General features: G+C 38.8%; 1 protein-coding gene across 3 annotated transcripts in view; it reads left to right on the plus strand.

Annotated features, from left to right (window-relative positions):
* Positions 1–18,050, plus strand: part of PCDH15 (protocadherin related 15) — an 883,259-nt gene that overhangs the window by 102,537 nt on the left and 762,672 nt on the right. The window lies entirely within an intron of this gene.

An 18,050-nucleotide genomic window follows, 5' to 3' on the forward strand; every position in this document is an offset into this window, starting at 1 on the left:
AGCTGCTTTGTATTAGCAAAACCTACTAGGGAAAAAATAATAAAATTTAAAATTGTTCCTTTTAAATGCCTTGTTAAAATTAGTTTTCTATAAAAAAATAATGCCTCTGGGAGAGGGCAAAAATATGTAAAGTTCTACATAAAATTTTATATGTTTTAAAACTGCATTCAAAATAAAGCTTTCTGGAAAACTGTTTATAGAAGAAACACAAATCATGCTTAGTTGAAGAAAAATAATATTTCAGTAAGACTGGGGGGAAAACAAAACAAACACACTAAAATACTACTCTCTGCAAAAGTGAGGATCAAATAAAAGAACCGTAACGTCAATGGTATTTTTTCGTTCAGCCCCGCTCTTTCTGCTGCAATTGATTTGATTTGGGTACTCGGTACCCCATTCAGCCATCCAGGTAGGTGAAATAGGGGATGTTGGGGTAGTATCCAGATATCCATCGGGCCTCACGTGATGGATGTTGCCAAGGAAACCGCTCCCTTGGCAGCCATGCAGCGAGCACGTCCGCCTCTTCAGCTCCTCGACACAGCCCTGCTAGTCTATCAGCTGGAGGGAGGAAAGCAAACAGCTGCAGAGAGAGCTGGGAGAAGTAATTGAAGTGTTTAAATCCTTTGCGTTTAAAAGTTGAGATGGTCTTCAGGGTCTCCACCAACGGACGGCAGGAGTGTGCTGGGATGGGGGCTCTCGGTAGCATGCCCCAGGCCTCAGATGGAGTTACACAGTGTCCTCCTCTGCAGGCACAGATTTAAACTACATCTGTGTGGTACAGCCTCCAAGTGAGGTGGAAAGCACAAGGCTGTGTCAAGACCTTCTCTTTTGGAGGGCATTCACCCTCCACCAAACACAAGCAGAGTTCCAAGTCACAGGTGTTCCTAAAAATGTATCATAGTGGGTGGCACAACCTGCTTGTCCGTAACATTTTGGGGAGGAATGTTTTTCCTTCTCCTTCTGCAATTATAACCAATACCTTGCCAGGAATATGTTTGACAGCTTTCAGAAAGAATTGATCCCCAAGGCTGCCATCCATACTTACTTAGTCTTGGTTCTCATCTAGCATCTGTGCTGTTGAGGGACATCTTTTCCTCTGGTGGTTTCAAATGCCTATTGGGAGTCCCTCACTTGAGGTAAAGTGTCACAAGGGATGTGAATCTGAAAGGAATAGTCTCCTTTAAGCGTCATATAAACCTGAGAGGATTTTAGAGCTGAGATCTGTTACTTGGTTAAATACTGAAGTAGAAATGCCCATTAAGACTATAAAGGAATTCCTCACTTGTGAGCATGTTTCTTCCTCTTCCTAACAGCTGATTCGAGGCCAAGGATCAGGCAGTCTTAGTTCTCTAGCATCAAAGGAGCCATTAATATTTCATATTTTGTAGTGTTGGCTCAGATGATTCATATCTTGGCTTTTATATATATATATAGTATAGAACACTAAATGTCTGTTTGTTGAAAAAATTTTCTAGAAAACTGGTCACAAACAGTAAGAAAGCTCATGTGTCTGACCCAAAGCTTTATTTTTGACCTGATTATCTCCCCAAATTCCTCCTGAGTGGTAGATTTCCTGTGGTCACCTACCAAGCCACTTTGTTCTAAAAATCTTCCCAAAGGGGTAAAAGTAGGTGGTGATTTAGCATTACAAGGATTTTTGGGATAGCAATTTGGAGGCCAATATGACCATTGCTTTCTGGTTTTCCACGGGCTGTTCCTGTGCTTCATGTACTCACTCTTACTCACTTACACATATTGCAAATAAAAGATGGAAAAAGGCTGTATGTGTCTGTGCTGTACTGGGGTTACCCAAGCTAAGAACATGAAGAATATTAACTTCATTATTTTGGTCGATTTCTAGTTTTGGTAGTTATGCTGTACTCTTAAAACTCCCTTGGCAATTCCAAATGATTCATCTTTCTCTCACTTCTTAATAACTTCTGCATGCCATTGTTGTGTATAGTAAACTGTAGCTATCTTTCTCCCATGAGGGGCTGAAAATGATTCCTGTAAGCTGTGTACTTAGCAAATCCATTTGTAAAGTGCATGTGAAGAGCTTGTGAATGTATTGGGGGGTACCATATAAAGAGGAGATTATTCATTCAGGGAGAATTCAGTTACACAATTTCTATGCAGTATACGTTCCCTTGCTTGGAAATAACTCATGAAGCTTCCTGTCACAGGAAAAAAGAAATTTGGTTTGGTGTCTGTTATTTTCATATATTCATAGAAAAATAAATAATTGAATGGATTATCATGATTTTCTCACAGCATATCCTTTCTTGAAAGATGCACCTTCCTTGATGATTGATGTTCAATGTCTATAGGAGAGTATCAATAGAAAATACAGTTGTTTTATTTTCCTGTATATACATAAATACTGTATTTTGCCAGAAATGCATTGTTTTAGCATTACTGTTTTTGAATACTTCTACACCATAGTATATATCTTGAATCATTTTAAGAAAATAATTTGAGCTAAGTAATTTATAATTTAAAAAACAAAACAAAACACATACTTACAGCCTATTAAAGTTTGCTAGATTAGTTTCAGGTTTGAATACAAGATTTTAAGAATAATCAGATAGAAAGTGCATAAATTACACATACATTTACTGAAATACCTGTTTATAGGGACAAATGTTAAAATGTGCTGAGTAATTGTCTTCTAGAGCGTTAGTCTGTTAAAAAAAAAAAAAAAAAAGTCCAGTGTGAACAAAAGATGGGTCTTCTTATTTCATATTTTTCATGTTCATAGGCTTAGTCTTTTTTTTTTTTTTTCTGTTTTCTCTCTCTCCCTGTTATGAACTCTTCTTCTTGTTTCTACTTTATGTTGTACGTGGGCCTTCCCTATGAATGTGAATGTTAAATAAACAATGACATGCTTTTCACTTATAAATCAAGTTTTCCGTTCAGCATACAACTGTTCACGAGACAGCATGCAATTGATCCTGCAGGATTAAAACTTGCTCACCTTGATGCTCAATTCGTTTCATTCTCATCAATTAATGTGTTGGCAGAGAAGCTTCTCCTGCAGGCCGCTGCTGACTTACAGCAAGCCTCAATGTGAAGAACCTTGCTGGGCAGGTACCCAGGGAAAGAGACCCTGTGCCTTAAAGGACTGGCATTGCATCTCTTTCTTCATTTGATTAGAGACCTCTGTAGTAACTTTGTAGTAGTTCTGTACCTCTGTACTAACCATTGTAGAGCTCTAAATCCTTGGTGGCCTCAGCAGCTCCAGGACTTACCTTGCTTTATACCTCCATGAGTCACTTTGTTGAACTAAAAAATGTTCAGCCCACCTGGTTGCTGCACTGCAAAGAGCTTCAGCTCACCTTGAGTTAGTCCTGCTGCAATCATCTGTAAAGTTACTTGCTAAACAAAGTGCAGAAATTAGCCTGAATTTTCAAGCAGGCATTTGTTAATTCAATGCGGTATTAGTAACAGATGGAAATTACTCTTAAGGATTGGTGATGCTGCTTGTGTTATTTAAGAAAAAAATTCTTTAATTGCCTGTAGTTGTCTCTATAGGTATCCAGCTGCAGAGCAGATGTGACCATACCGCTCAGTGTGTATCCCAGCTCTGTTCTAAATGAAAAGTAGGTGAGTTTAGTATTTCTAGGCTGTAGGATTTCCAACACTGCTTTTTAATACATATGTGAGTATAGATGACAACCTGTCTGCATGTCTGAGACATGCTAGATTGCTCTTGAACATCGTTGCTTAATACTGGATTGATGATTGAACGGGCTAGTTTGAAACGACAGAGTTTATTCAGAACATGCAGTAGCTTCCCTTCCTAGGGGGAAACGGAATATTTTCCCTAATCTTCCCTTCAGTGAAGTTTCCACACAGAATGAGAACTACCCTTAATCTCCCTCTTGCCAAACGCAGAAATCAGTGGAACAATTTGCATCCAGAAGCAAAAGGAGATCGCAGAACACCACTGAATTAATGAAAAGAGAAAGGCTACTGTAATCTCTGTAATAAGCCAGAGCACTGTGGGCTGAAGTAGGAGTCTTCTGTGCTGACATTTTAATGATGACAGCATTTTCCGAAATGGGGATATTTTGCCTCTTAGGGCAGCTATCAGACTGTCAGAACTCAGGGGCTCCTTTTCATTTCTTAAAGTGACCTTCTGTTTCTGTCGGCATAGCTGAAAACGTGGTGACCATTCCTTCATCCCTTCCTCGCTGCAGGGAGCCTGCACTACATCTGACATGTCAGAAGGGACCTGGGGCATGAAGAGGTATGTAGAAGAACTTCCTCTCCCAAGCCCTCAGCACAACCAAGGAAATAATTCCTCTTTTATTTGGGTCAGCCTTGGCCATAGCCTGAGCTGTCCTCACCCACAGCAGCTGAGCCGAGCTGATGCTGACAGAGGCTCTCCCACCTAACTGCGCTTTTCAGATGCTCTGCAGCAGCACTCAGGATGTGTGCAGGTTTAATTCTAACTTCTCACAGACCAGATGACAGCCCCATGAAGGCACAACAGCATTTAGGATTAAGAGGGATAAAATTAACCTTTACACCCAGCTGGCGGGCTGTCTCTCAGGAAGCCCTGTGGAACAAGGATATCGCTTGTTCTCCTACCAGTTGGAGAACACAAACATGTTGTACTGAACAGCTGCAATAAGAAGAATAAATAGGTCTGGTAGAAAAGTTATTTGTTAGGGTTACAGAAAAACAGAAATTATTACAAAGAAATTGATTTAAATACTTATAGATTGGGTTCAGTGAGTCAGTTGTGTTCCTCTGCTAACATTCAACCCCACTTCACCCACTGAGGTTCAATAAAGATAATAAGTAGGAGCACTTGGCCCAAGATACTAATCAGTCCAGTGAGTGTGATGTAGTGCATTAGAGTCTGATCATTCAGTTGGAATTCCAGGTTACATGGTAAGCAACAATGTGTTTCACCCCCCCCCCACAGAGTCTTTGGTAAAAATTCACTGAAGTATATTGGTGATCAGACCAAGAAGAATGCAAACAGTCATTACAGTCCCTCTTTGGCCAAACAGGGAGGGAGTTAATCAGAGCACTGGAGATTGGCCTGGAGTACTGTCTCCTGTCCAAATGTCTGTGTCTATCGCTATACAAAAAAAAATCGTGTTTTTTTTTTTTTTTTTTAATTAAGGTGTTACAAAAGGTCTCAAGTTCAAAATCAATTATTAATTGTACCTTAGCAGATTTAATGTGTCAGGGCAACAGCTTAGGTATGCTATAAGCAAAGAGTTGATCTATCAATACTTGCCCATCAGTTGCAAGTCCTTCTGTGAGGATGAGTGAAGCATCTTAGAGGCAGAAGGTCCACCTGTGGTGGACAGCTTTAAAATGGGATAAAGAGGACTTGGCAATTTGGAATGTATTTCCTGCCCAAGGTGTTGTTTTCCGCCCCCACCCCCCCCGTATCTGTGGACTTCAGAGAACTGCTTATTTTATCTCATTTTATATTTAAATATATTTTATTTTTTATCTTTCTCAGAATTTTCTCTGTATGTTTTTAGTGGATAATGCCTCTACTGAGTTACCACACTCAGTAAATCAGGTTTTGATCAACGTATCAGATGAGCTTACAGATGTTGTCAGGGAACAAAATGTTAAGTTCTTTGCAACAAGAGCAAGGCAAACGAACAGGACTGCCTTGCTAGATGTTTCCATGAGTGCTGATACTGCTGAAAGCTTCCTTTGTAGCCAGGCCAGTTGCATCTGAGTTAGAAATTTCATAGTGTTAATTAATTTAATGGTAAAGGTGGGATACAGTAAGTAGAGAGCTGTAAACATTTCCCTGATGTGAGATGGGGCTAATGGACTGTGCGGAAGCATTGGACTCATCCCTCTTTATAAAATTCAATACACATCCCTACGTGTGATAGAAGGAAAGCCATATTACTGGTGGAAATATCTTCAAAATAGTCAAGTAATAATGAATTAAATAAGCAAAGACAACTTTGTTAGACTATTAGGGTGGGGAAGTATTTTTTGTTATGTAAATCTATCTTAAAATATCTTGTTATTGGCTCTTCTTTTTAAGTTTTCTATTCTTCATACTGTTTAAAGCTAACTTTCTAGTTTCTCTGTGGCATTATGAGTATTTATTTAATGCTTACACATAGTCACGGAGAAATTACTTACCATCTACTGCCTTACAATATTTATGTGCCTAATTTAACTGCAGCCTGTGAGACTATTTTCTTAAAAATTAACAGGGTTTATTCCTCCCAGATAACAGAGTATCACATTTCTATATGGATTGGAACTTCACATTTCCACATAGGTTGAAACATACAGTCTCAAAAACTATTTGATGCTCTAGAGGTATAGCTACTAAGTGTGAATGAAAACATGAAAAAATACGATGTTAAATTACATTAAGGTGAGTTAAATGATCAAAATAGATGAAATGTAGCTATAATCTGTGATTAGTGGCCCCAACATGGTATGGGAAAGTAGTAATGGTTATTTCAATTGTGTACGGTATGACCGTGGCTTTCAGTGATTAATATAGCTAAAATAATAAAGCCAAACATAAACGATGACTATAAGCAATAAATACCACTTCAAGCATCGCAGCCTGAAAGTAAGCCATACATTTGGGGCTGAAACATCCTCCTCTTCAGAGGCAAGCATAACTTTCTAGCTGTCGGGACAGATTTATTGGCTACAACACAAGTCTTTAATGAACCTTAACAAAACAGTCAATTAGCAAAGAGCTTACCACCCTATTAGAGCAAAGGTTTTTATGAAACTGTGTTGCTGTATGTTTTGAATCCCCATTATGTTGTGGTTTTGATCTAAATTGACTTTTCAATTGAATTTCCTCATTTTGAGTGGTTCGTCCCAATTATCCAACTTCTGGGCTTCATCACATGTCCTACTTAGTTTTGGGCTACTGCTACGCTCATTATTCAGCAGATTAGCATTCTGGTAAGAATGATTGCATTGGCATACTGGAAATTTCTTGCTTAATTTAAGAAAAAATAGAATTGTATACTTTGCCCATCAGGTATAATAACGTGGAGGAAAAAATGTAAAAAAATATATATATATATTCCTACTTGTATTTAGCAGTTATTGTTCTTCCGGTTTTGGGCTCAAATTAATAATCATAGGGATCTAGGAACTGTCATGTTACCTCTGACTAACAGTCCATCTAGCCCAGAATCCTGTCTCAGGCAGTCTCATGAACAAGATGCATTTGAAAGAGATGCCAAAAGCATATGATTTGTCCAGCTGAGAATTTTTTTCCAGCCTCTACCCGGTGGTGCTTGGTTTACTTCCTGGAGCATGAGGATTTATATCCTCATGTTTTTTATTTTGTTATGATCTGATATAGCTTCATTTTCACATAAATGGCTACAATTAAAAAGAAAAGAAAAAAGGCCTAACTTGGTTTCAAGAATGTCTTTCAGCTGTGAAATCTTCAGTCTCACTTTATGTAATATGAAATTATGTGGCCTTATACCACTTTTAAATTAATTGTTTTCAGTGATCCCTTGCTCTCCTGTCATGAGAACAGTATCTTACCACGACCAAGTTTTCATTTCTTTCATTAGCTTACATGTGTTTATTTCCCTTTTATTTATCTCTTCTTTTAGCTAATTATTTCTAATCTGTCATTGTTGCTTCATTATGTCTTTTTAAAAAAGATAAAAGCTTTTGTGCTTTTATCATTTCCCACTATTTCTTTTTTAATAGGAAATGAACAGCAACGATGACAGTAGCTAAAGCCATCTGGATGAGTTTAACCAGTGACGTAGTGTCTTACTGGGGCTGGAATACTTGGAGGTGCTCATCCTTCTTTCATTTCAAACGCACAAGCAAACCAAGGCCCTCAGAGGACACACTTATGAGCAGTAAGGAAGCTGCCTAGGAAGAGAGAACTCAGTTAAGGCTTTCTAGGTAGCTCTTCTGTTGATCAATTTTTACTACTTCACATTGAACAGGAATTATAGTAACTGTTCATGGGTCAGGGACTACATTGCATGGCTCTTCCCTGGTGTAGCAAGCCTTGTACTCCCTTACATGCTGCTCTTCTCTGTGGATCAGTCAGTCTTGAATTCCCCTTTTACTTTATGTAAGATTTTTTTTTCTTTTTCTAGCCTCATGGAAATTGGCATGACTTAATCATGAAGTATCTTCCAGCTACTTGCATTCCCCAGGATGGTTGTGTAGCCTGTGTTTAGAGGAGGTGGAAGAAGTCAGGAACCTTTCAGAAGGTGGACAGAGCTACTTTCTCTCACTGGCCTGTTCAATAAAAAAGAGGTTACCATCACCACAAATACTTTGTATATATTTAGAGTAAAGTTGCTAAAGCTGAAACATAATGCAAACTCTGTCCTGTAAGCATTGAACTTGCTGAACAGGTCCAGATTACAACATTCAGTTGTATGGTATGACACTGAACTTCTCAGTAGGCGGTTCTGGATATGCTCAACATCAATAATCAAAGTCTATAATACCGAACACCTTGAATTCGACCCATATGATTAACTATGAAAACTCTCCTTTCACTCTCTTCGAACTAGCATCTTGTTTCATTTTTTAAGAGGAGTTAACTACACATGCAAAATTTATTCTGTTTGTCTAGAAAAGGTTAGTGAAGGCTCAGAGATAAGAGTGGGTGCCTTGCTGGTGATACAAGTGCAGTTTTCAGAGGCTACATAACTGTTTTTCCTTTTTCTCAGATGAGCTGATAATACTGATATAGTGAGGACTGAGGCATGAAAGCCCAAGGACAGTGAAGGAGAGCAAATATTCAGTTAAGAAACAACCATCATAGTGCCCACACCTGCATGCTGTCCTCTACGTTTATGTGCTGTTCTCAGGGTTTAGGAGGTGTGTGGTACCTCCTGCTAAGAAAGGAGTCAGCAATCTCTCTGAGAGAACAACTTGCATTGCGGTTCAAGAAGGCTCTCAGGCACTATAAGCAAAGAAAGCTTGCCATGTAGTTTGCTATCCATGCTGAACAGTGAGCGATCTTCCATCTAATACATCTGCAAAAGAAACGCAGCTAGCAGTAATGCTTTTCTAACCTCAAATTTCTCTTTAAGTTTTGCTTACACTTGCATGTGCTGTTATCTTGTCTAGTTTGTTCCTAGATTGGAACAACTATTTCTGACAGTAATACTGCAGGCAGATAGTCACTTCCTAACAATTTGTGTAAGTCTAGACTTACCTAAATCAGTACGAGCTGATTATTCAAATTGAGCTTGTCCAAATACTTATTGCATTGCTAAGACACTGGATGCTTCACTTAGAGGTGATTTTGCCAATTCTCGACATCCAGCTTTGTAATTCATCAATATTTAATGTAAGTCTTCAAAGGTCAACCTGATGACATTGAAAATCTTCCTTCTATGTTGCAAATACACAAGTGACTCAAATACACACGCAAGCCCAGTAGGCCCCAGGGACAATGACGTAGTTTGGGAAGATTCTTCTGATACAGGTTTTTCAGGGACACAGCCAATTGCCAATGGTAGTGATAAAAGATTCTTAAAATAAATAAATAAACATCTTCAAGTATGTATTCATTGTTTAAATTAGATGTAGAACTTAGGGATATGGTTTAGTGGGGACTGTTAGGGTTAGGTCAGAGGTTGGACTCGATGATCTTGAGGTCTCTTCCAACCTAGAAATTCTGTGATTCTGTGATTTAAATTGCTTTAGCCACCTAAAATCTTATTTCTGTTTTGTCCTGATTAAGAAAAATAAATTGCTTGTTTATTGCTTCTTTAGGTTTTTGGTTGGGATCTTATCTGTGTTGTGCCCATATATAAATCAAGGATAGCCCCATTGTGACAACTATAGATTATACGGATGTAAACAAAGATTAGGATTAATCTGGCCATCAGTCTATAACAGGAGAATGCCATGGGTTATGTTTCAAAGGTTTATATCAAGGATGTTCAGCATTTTATAGTAGAGAAATAATTCTGGAAGAAGACAATAAGTGAACACTATTAAAAAATGGCTGGAATAAGGCAGAGATGGTGTGATTGGGACTGACATGATAAATACCAAAGATTGCTCTTCTCCCTCAGGCTACTGTGAAGAAGCCACCAGAGGAACCACACCCACCAACCTCATTGGCCATTAAACATTGCACTTATCTCAGAATAAATGTTATTCATTCGTGGTCCTGGCTGAAATCCATTTTGCGTAACAGTTTTCCAGCTGCCTCTGTGGGTGGATAAGGGGGTCTCCACTTCCTGTCCTAAACTGCTAGGTAGAAGCTATTGTGTGACACTTGCTACCAGTGAATAATTGGCTTTGACAAGGTCTTCAATTTAATATTTTTGGAAACGATTTTGGCTTTAATGGGATGCACAGTGATCCATCTAAAAGAATTTGTCCTGTGTCTGTTGGACCTTGTATAGACAAGCAACATGTATTTCTTACTTGTGAAACCTACTCATCTAACTTTTGCTCCTCTATTAGACTATACCATTACAGCAAGGTAAAAACCTGAATTTATTCCCAACCGTGCTTTCTCTCTTGTCTGCTGCTGAGGTCCCTGTGCTAAACTATACAGGCTATGTGTTCCACAGCAGGGAGCGGTAGGATGAAGGGATTTCTTCTCACAGCTTGTTCGGCAGCTTGAAGCAAATGGAGATTTCAAAGCTGAAGGCTTTAGGGCGGACAGAGAATCTGATATTCGTCTAGGTTTCTCTGGCAAAAGTCATTGCACATTGTACAAAAGCATCCTTAAGAATGAAGTGAATGCAGATTGCTACCAGCCTGATACTGTAGTATGATTTTTAATAGCAATTTCATACCTTACCTGGCATGGAGTATACATGTAGATGACTTCACCTGAAGCTGGGCAGTAGTGAGTCAGCTCGCTCTTGTATGTGCATGGCTGTATTCCAGCCCTACAATGTAGAAATACAAAGATCATAAACAAATGTCGTTTTCCTTTATAGATTCATAATACATCAAAACATCAAGAAACAGAGATTATGCTGTACTTTTTAGGAAACCCTGACCCTGATTTGCTGTCATGGCTTGTTGCATGCGCACCTTTTTCTAACTTCCTTCATTGGCTTGTCCAGCCACAGGGTATTGAACTATTCACATGTTTTGATCCTGGGAGGAAATGGTAGACTACATACCCTAAAAACTTCCCATGAGTGCCAGGAAGACTTTATATAATGTGTCTCTATATTGAGACTGCCTTCAGTTTTTCATAAAGCGATGCAGCAATGAGATTGCGTTTAAGACAGGAGAAGGCCATTACCAAATCTGCAGGTGTCTCTTCTCTGGAATAACTGGAAAGCACCTATAGCACAGTTGTTTCTGTGTGTCTTGATAGGAATGAGGGAGTGGGACCACAAAACATGCCTAGTACAGCTGTTCATGGTTTTGCCTTTCCTCTTACAAAATGCTTGCCTCAGCTTTTCAAGATTATTAAGCTTTATTTCAAAAATTGGAAAAATGCTGGAACAAGTCATCCTACCTTGTAAGCTCCTAGAATTAAAACATCCAGAAGGGATTTGTCTTGAGGAAACAGAAAAAAAAAAAAAATCACATCTAGCTGATGTAATTTCCCCCCTGAAACTGGGAAATGATTCATGTGAATAGGACACAGTAGATGTTCTTTTCTGTCTCATGGGGAAATATGCCCCACATGAAACTACCAAACAACAGATACAAACCGAGTTAGAAAGCTTATACCTAAGAGGAGTTACCCCTGTTCCCTATCAAAGGAGAAAGGTGTGGTGCATGAAGTCTGCAGAACTTTGTGCAGGAACCAGTTCTGTTCAGTGTTTTCATTACAGACCTGGATGATGGCATAAAGAGTGGGCTTCTTAATTTATCTTCTAGGAGGAAGTACAAGTATCTTGTGAGAAAAATTAGAATTAAAAAAATCACTGTATGAATCATGTGGTTTAATGAAAAATAGGATGAAATTAAATAGGATGCAATGTAGCACTCCTAAGTAGGATGTAATGTAGCACTCCTGTGAGAATAACTATCTACACATGGAGAGGATGGGTGATAACTGGCCAAACAGAAAAGGAGTTGAAGGAAACAATCATATGTTGAACAGGAATCTACAATTTCATGCTATTCCACAAGAAAAATCACAGTAGGGTGTATAAAAGGTGATCCTTCCAAATTATTCAGAGTTGGTAGTACTGTGCCAAATTTAGAGCCAACAGAAATAAATTAGAAGGACCAAAAGTGGAATTTGAGGTGCAAATGCTTACAAGATCACAATGAAAAAGAATGAAATGCAGAGGAAACACTTGATAACACTGTTGAGCAGCTAAGTAGTTTGGATCATCAGTCTCTGCTGCTGGTACGAGTGGAAGTTCTTACTTGATCCTGGCTGATATCTAGAAACAGAGGTGCAAGATAAGGAGATGGTAGTCAAAATTTGCTATTTTGAAAATGCAACAGGTTACAGGTTGTTCCAGTTCTGGGAGCTGAATTCCAAAGTAGGCAAGCTACTTAAACAAACAAAGAAATTATGGGGGGGAGGGTGTCCATTAAAAAATAAATTGTCCTAGGTGATTGAAAAGGAACAAATGTGTGCTTTAATTCCCAGATTACTTTTACAACCTTTTTTTTTTTATAAAGACCTGTAAGATTTACATCTGGACCTGGCAAGCTGACAAAACCTTAACTCAGAACAGCTAATAGGCTTACAAAAGTTCTAACCAAGATGCCTTTCAAACAAATATTACTCTGCCACTCCTCCCTTTAGCCATGTAAGTAGCAGATGTAGAAGTGACACCTGACTTAATTACAGTAAATAGACATAGGGTCCTACCTATGGCCTCCGGGAGGCTATTGAGAAACCAGATGATTACAGTGCAAGGTTCACTTTCTTGGCCCAGAAACTGAATAGGAGATGAAAAGTAAGAAGGTACTTTTTTGGTTAATTTTCATAATGGAAAAATTTAAGAGCAGGTGTTGACTCATCTGGTGCATTTATTAATCTCAAAATGCAAAGCTGTACTGAAACATCAAATTTGCAAAGGTTATTCAGCTCTTGCCTTGGCCTGGGCCAGAGTGGGGAATTTAAAAGTGACCTAAACCAAAAGGTGAATAAACGGTGTGAAATGTTGACAAGTGCATTAGAGAAGGTTTGAAAGGGCAGCCATACCTAGCTGCATCTTTCACTCACTGTTGTTGAGATGCCATTTCTTACTGTTGGTGGCACAGGAGAGGTGCTCATGTCCTAGCACTTCTGAGTCCTCAGCCCGTATAACTGCATCCAGCATCCTTTGAGACACATTGCTGTGTACAAGTGAGATGAAAATGCATTTCTCCGGGCCCCTGGTGAGATGGCTTCAGTCTCATGACTCAACACCACTGATGCTGCTGTTATTTTTCTAAGGTAGGTCAAAAATCCCTTCCTGGGAAGAATTTCTCCTGAACACAATGTTAAAATGAGGCATGTACTGGACGTGTGCGTCTATCCCTTACAGGGATCTCAAGGTCTCTTGGTTATGTGTGGCTAGGGGGAAGACCAGTCACATTAGAAGAAATTCTGCAATAAGAGTAATCGTGCCATAAGGCACTTAAATACATGTAGCTCATGTTATTGCAAACGTGAGAGAAAGACGATAATATAAATATAACTTATTAAATCCTACGTATTAAAGTTTGTACTTCTGCTTTCTGAAATTGAAATTACTGGCATTCTCGTGATAGCTGATCACTTCCAAATACTGTCCTGAACCTCTTACCAAGATTTATGAATATTTTGGAGGAGATTCTAATGTGCTAAACTCCCTTTTTCCCATTTGTGTAGGTCAAACTGTACTCTTTGGACTACTAGAATGAATGATATTCAGATTATGATGGAGCAAATTCAGTGGAAAAATGCTTTTTACATTTGCATTCATTATTGCTCGTGTCAGAACTCAGAGAGGTTTTGCTGGATTTAAAGGTAGGGGAGACCTGTATGCAGATTTCTTCCCCAACTTTAATCTACCTATGAGCACAGTAAAGTTGACCTTTCCTACGGCTTTGGTTTTGCTAAAAGACAAAGCAACAGAAATGCAGTAATGCATATGTTGAAATTTCAGCCATGGCTGTGCTTGTTTTTCCTCCTAGGACTGCTCAGTTCCCTTCTGCTTAAGTCAGGGATGTGTCCATATGCCTCAGACAGTGGAAGTGAAAAAATCTTTTCCAGCCACTGAAAGAATAGACTAAACGAGACGTCCTTAGCAGCCTGTCAAGGCTGTGTATGGAAGATAGGGAAAACATTCAGCCTATATACGAAAACTAATGTATGGAACATTTAACAAGACAGAAAGTCTAGATATAATGTATGCAGAGAGCTGCAAAGGTCAAACACTGAATAGATGCATAAAGATGGCTTCTGAAAGAGAGAGAAGATAAAAATTTACACGTCCTGTAAATAATCCTGAAATAATTCAAAGCCCATCTGAAATGTAAGAACAACCTGGAAGGCAGATAAGCGCCTTACATACTGAAATTTGTAATGAATCACAGTTCTCTAAATGACCAGACAGAGCTGTTACGGTGACCAGTGAGCTCCCCGTTCAGTGTGTGATGGATATGAACATGTTTACCTCTCTGTTGTTAGAGCTGGAAGGTTAACAGCATGTCTGGTCTTCCCAGGAGGTTTGGCAGAACCGATGAGATGGTTAGACTACTTCAGTGGGTGATTGGGAGTGCTTCTAGGCATTGTTTTAAGATACTGAATACAATTTTCAAATTTTCAAAATACTACATAAGCAAGGGTTAATATTTTAAAAATTTGTTATGTTCTGTTTGCAAGCTGGTAATTCAAAAGGTAATGCAAAGGTGCACAGATACAGAAAAGTTCCCAGCTGCTATTAAAATGTCACTGGATGTCTATTGACTTCAATTAGTATGTAGGCATTTTTTGGTGCTGTTGTTACTGTATGCTTCCTGCATTTCTGTTTTAACTTTGTGATTCAGTTACCATTAACATTTAATCACTCAATAGATGTGTTAACAACCAAGCCCTAAAAAAACCCCTGCTTAGTTCTGGAAGCTGCTAATTCTGTTCAGCTGATACTAGTTTCAGTACCAGTCAGAGATACTCAACTCTTAACACTCATTATTTCCCATGCCTAAGAATTCACAAACCTTATTAGTGTTGAGTTTCAAAAAAGTGCGCCTGATTTTGACAGCTGTCCCATGGCATTTCAGAGATGTAGGGAATTAATGGTCACTAATGCATATCAGCCCTTTTCCTGGGAGAGGGATCAGCTTTGAGTGAAGTGCATCCCATGTGAGATGAGCTTTCTAAAACCTCCCCCTGTGCACTGCCACATTTTGGAAAAGTAGGACTATGTGCTGTACTTGTACAGATTGATAACTGTGTTCTTCCTTGTACAAAAGACTTTATATTTGATACTCTTCAGTCATTTTTCTGCTTGAAAAACAAAAGCTTTCTGGTCACAGCATATTTATTTCACATTATTAGAATTTACCCTTGTAAGAGACTTGGACAATGTTAGTTTTAGAGGCTGAAGCATCTGTGTTGTTTGCCACGACCCTTGGACTTTGGCAGGGAGGAAAATCTCCAGAACCAGAGAAAAGCATGTATTATTATTATTTTGTGAAATTCTGTTCAGTTCTGGCTGAGATCTAAACTTTGTAATTTCCCTTTTAGCACTTGGTTTCTTAGCACAATGCTGGCAGTTTGTCAAAGCATAAACAGCATAACCTGGCGCAGCATGCTGCCAGGAGTTACGGTGTCTCATACTGGCAGGGACGGGATCTCTGCAGGGAAGAGGGAGAAAGAGTCTTGGTTAGACTGGATTTCTCAGGGAAGTTGTCTTACCCGCTCCAGTGATCAGACCAACAAATAACATCAATGCCCTGCTTCTAGTTAGGACAAAAATCTCTTCTCTTGGGCAGGTGATGTAGTTACTGCTGTTGTGAGGTGATCATAGATAATGGGGAACTGTTTTCCCGTGTTCTCACTTGAAGAGAGAGGAAAAAAAAACAGGGGAAAGAAAAAAAAAAAAAAAAAAGAAAAAAAAAAGAAAAAACAACAACAACAACAAACAAACAAAAAATTCCTCTCTTTTTATGTCAGTTTTCTCGTGTTAAAAGCTGCTTCAGTTGTGGAGTCAAGCACTCGAGTTAGGAAAAGCCAGAATGATGGTCATCAGTGTAACCTCTTAATGCAACCTCTTCCTGCATATTCATTAGGATGTAATACTTAATTACAGCACTTGAATATCTTTCCAGATCTTTCTTATATTAGTAGGTATTTGTGTGTGTTAGTAGGGTTTCCAGTTCCTTTGTAGAAACCTGAAGGCACACGTGGAAGAGAACAGCAGAAGAGGATTGCTGGAAGAGAACATCCTGTAGTTAAGGCAGGTGAATGAGAAGAATTCTCTTTTATCCCAGTTCAGCTGCTTTTATCCCTGTTTTGTGCATGCTGCTGAGCAAGCCACTTCAACCAAAATACCTTTCTGTGGCTACTGTCTGTGTTTGTCTCATCTTCTGGACCCCTCAGGCCTAATGTGCAAAAGTGCTGAGAACTCACAGGAGCAAATGAAATCAACAGGAAGCATGGTCATTCAGCGTTTGGGGAATTAAGGCAGAGCAGATTGGATATCTGGACATGGTGAGAAGGACAGTCATTTCTGGGAGTCAGCCCTTCCTCTCCAAACCCTCTGCAGCATGGCCTCTGGCGTGCTGCTTTGTCCTGGTGTCTGTCATGGAGATGGTACATTTTGCAGTAAATGTAAATTGCTTAATGTCTGCGAGGCACTCCTGCTGAAAAGCACCCCAAATAACACCGTGTGGAACCTCTGCCTTGTATGTGTATAGCAGGTTTGGGATAGTGTTGAGGATAGAGTATTGGTGCACAGTAACAAAACTATGCCACCCATGTGTATACACACACACACAAGACATCCCTAGATGACTACACATGTATACATTTAAAAATATATACGTGTATTTAAAGGTATGTTTACATAAATGTTAGGACAGCTTGGAATAGCAACTCTTTGGACTGCCTTTACAAGCCCCCAAAACAGGGTGTTACTAATTCTCTTTTCTAGACATCTTCTTTAGTAGAGTTGATGGCTCCCAGTCATCAACTGAATAGAGTGCTTACTGTTTTCATTTTTACATAATTATCAGTGTATTTTTAAATTTGATTCCCAACTAGGAATTGGATAATATTTTTATCCAATAATATATATATTTTTCCTGAATAGATACTACCCTTAATTCAAAGGTTAAGGCAGAGAATGTATGCTATGGTAGAGGTAAATGCATTGCCCTTTGTCCATCTCTGTGTGAAGCTATCAAACTAAGTAGTGGTGCCACTCCTTGTATTACAGCTGGGAGTATTTTCAAATGGTTTTAATTAACTTCAGGAAGGCAGGATGGGAGTCAGATGGAATTAAAGAAAAATAAATAGTTTTAGGAATGCATAATTAAGGGTGAGGGTTGGAGTCTTAGAAGATAACGTATCTTTCTGGTGGAAAATTAAATTGTGTCAGTAGAGTAATTCTGGATTTATACCTGTAAATGTCAGACAAGAAAATGGCCTGAAATGCACTAGTACATAAAGGAATTGCACCTGCTTTCAGTGAAATCAATATCAAAATTTCCATTCATTTCAATAGCGCTAAGAGATGATGGATTAGGAGAATTTAATTTGGGGCTTTGGGGAATTATATTCACAATTGTAATTGTATTTATATAAAATGCACATTGATCCTTGAACAAACTCTCAGTGCAGCTGGCCACTGAAAAAAATCAGAAATGTTGCAAATGCATGGGCACATTTTTCATATGATCAACGGTTTGTTGAAAGAGAACGTAGGGATGCAGTAGTAGATATTGCCCTGCTTGCAATTATTTTGAGTTGTAAAACAGATTAAGCAGAGGCTTAAGGTACGAGCTCAGTGAATGTAGCCATATTTAAACAAACAGTGGTGAATTTACTCCTTCACTCTGAATTTTAAAATTAAATAAATGGCAGTCTTTAAATTATATGTAAGCACATGCAAATATTTAATTAATTGGGTCTTGACACTCTGGCTTGTAATTCCTGATTTCTTATT

Source organism: Aythya ferina (assembly GCF_964211825.1).
Source record: "Aythya ferina genome assembly, chromosome: 7".
In the NCBI taxonomy this organism is placed as follows: Eukaryota; Metazoa; Chordata; class Aves; order Anseriformes; family Anatidae; genus Aythya; species Aythya ferina.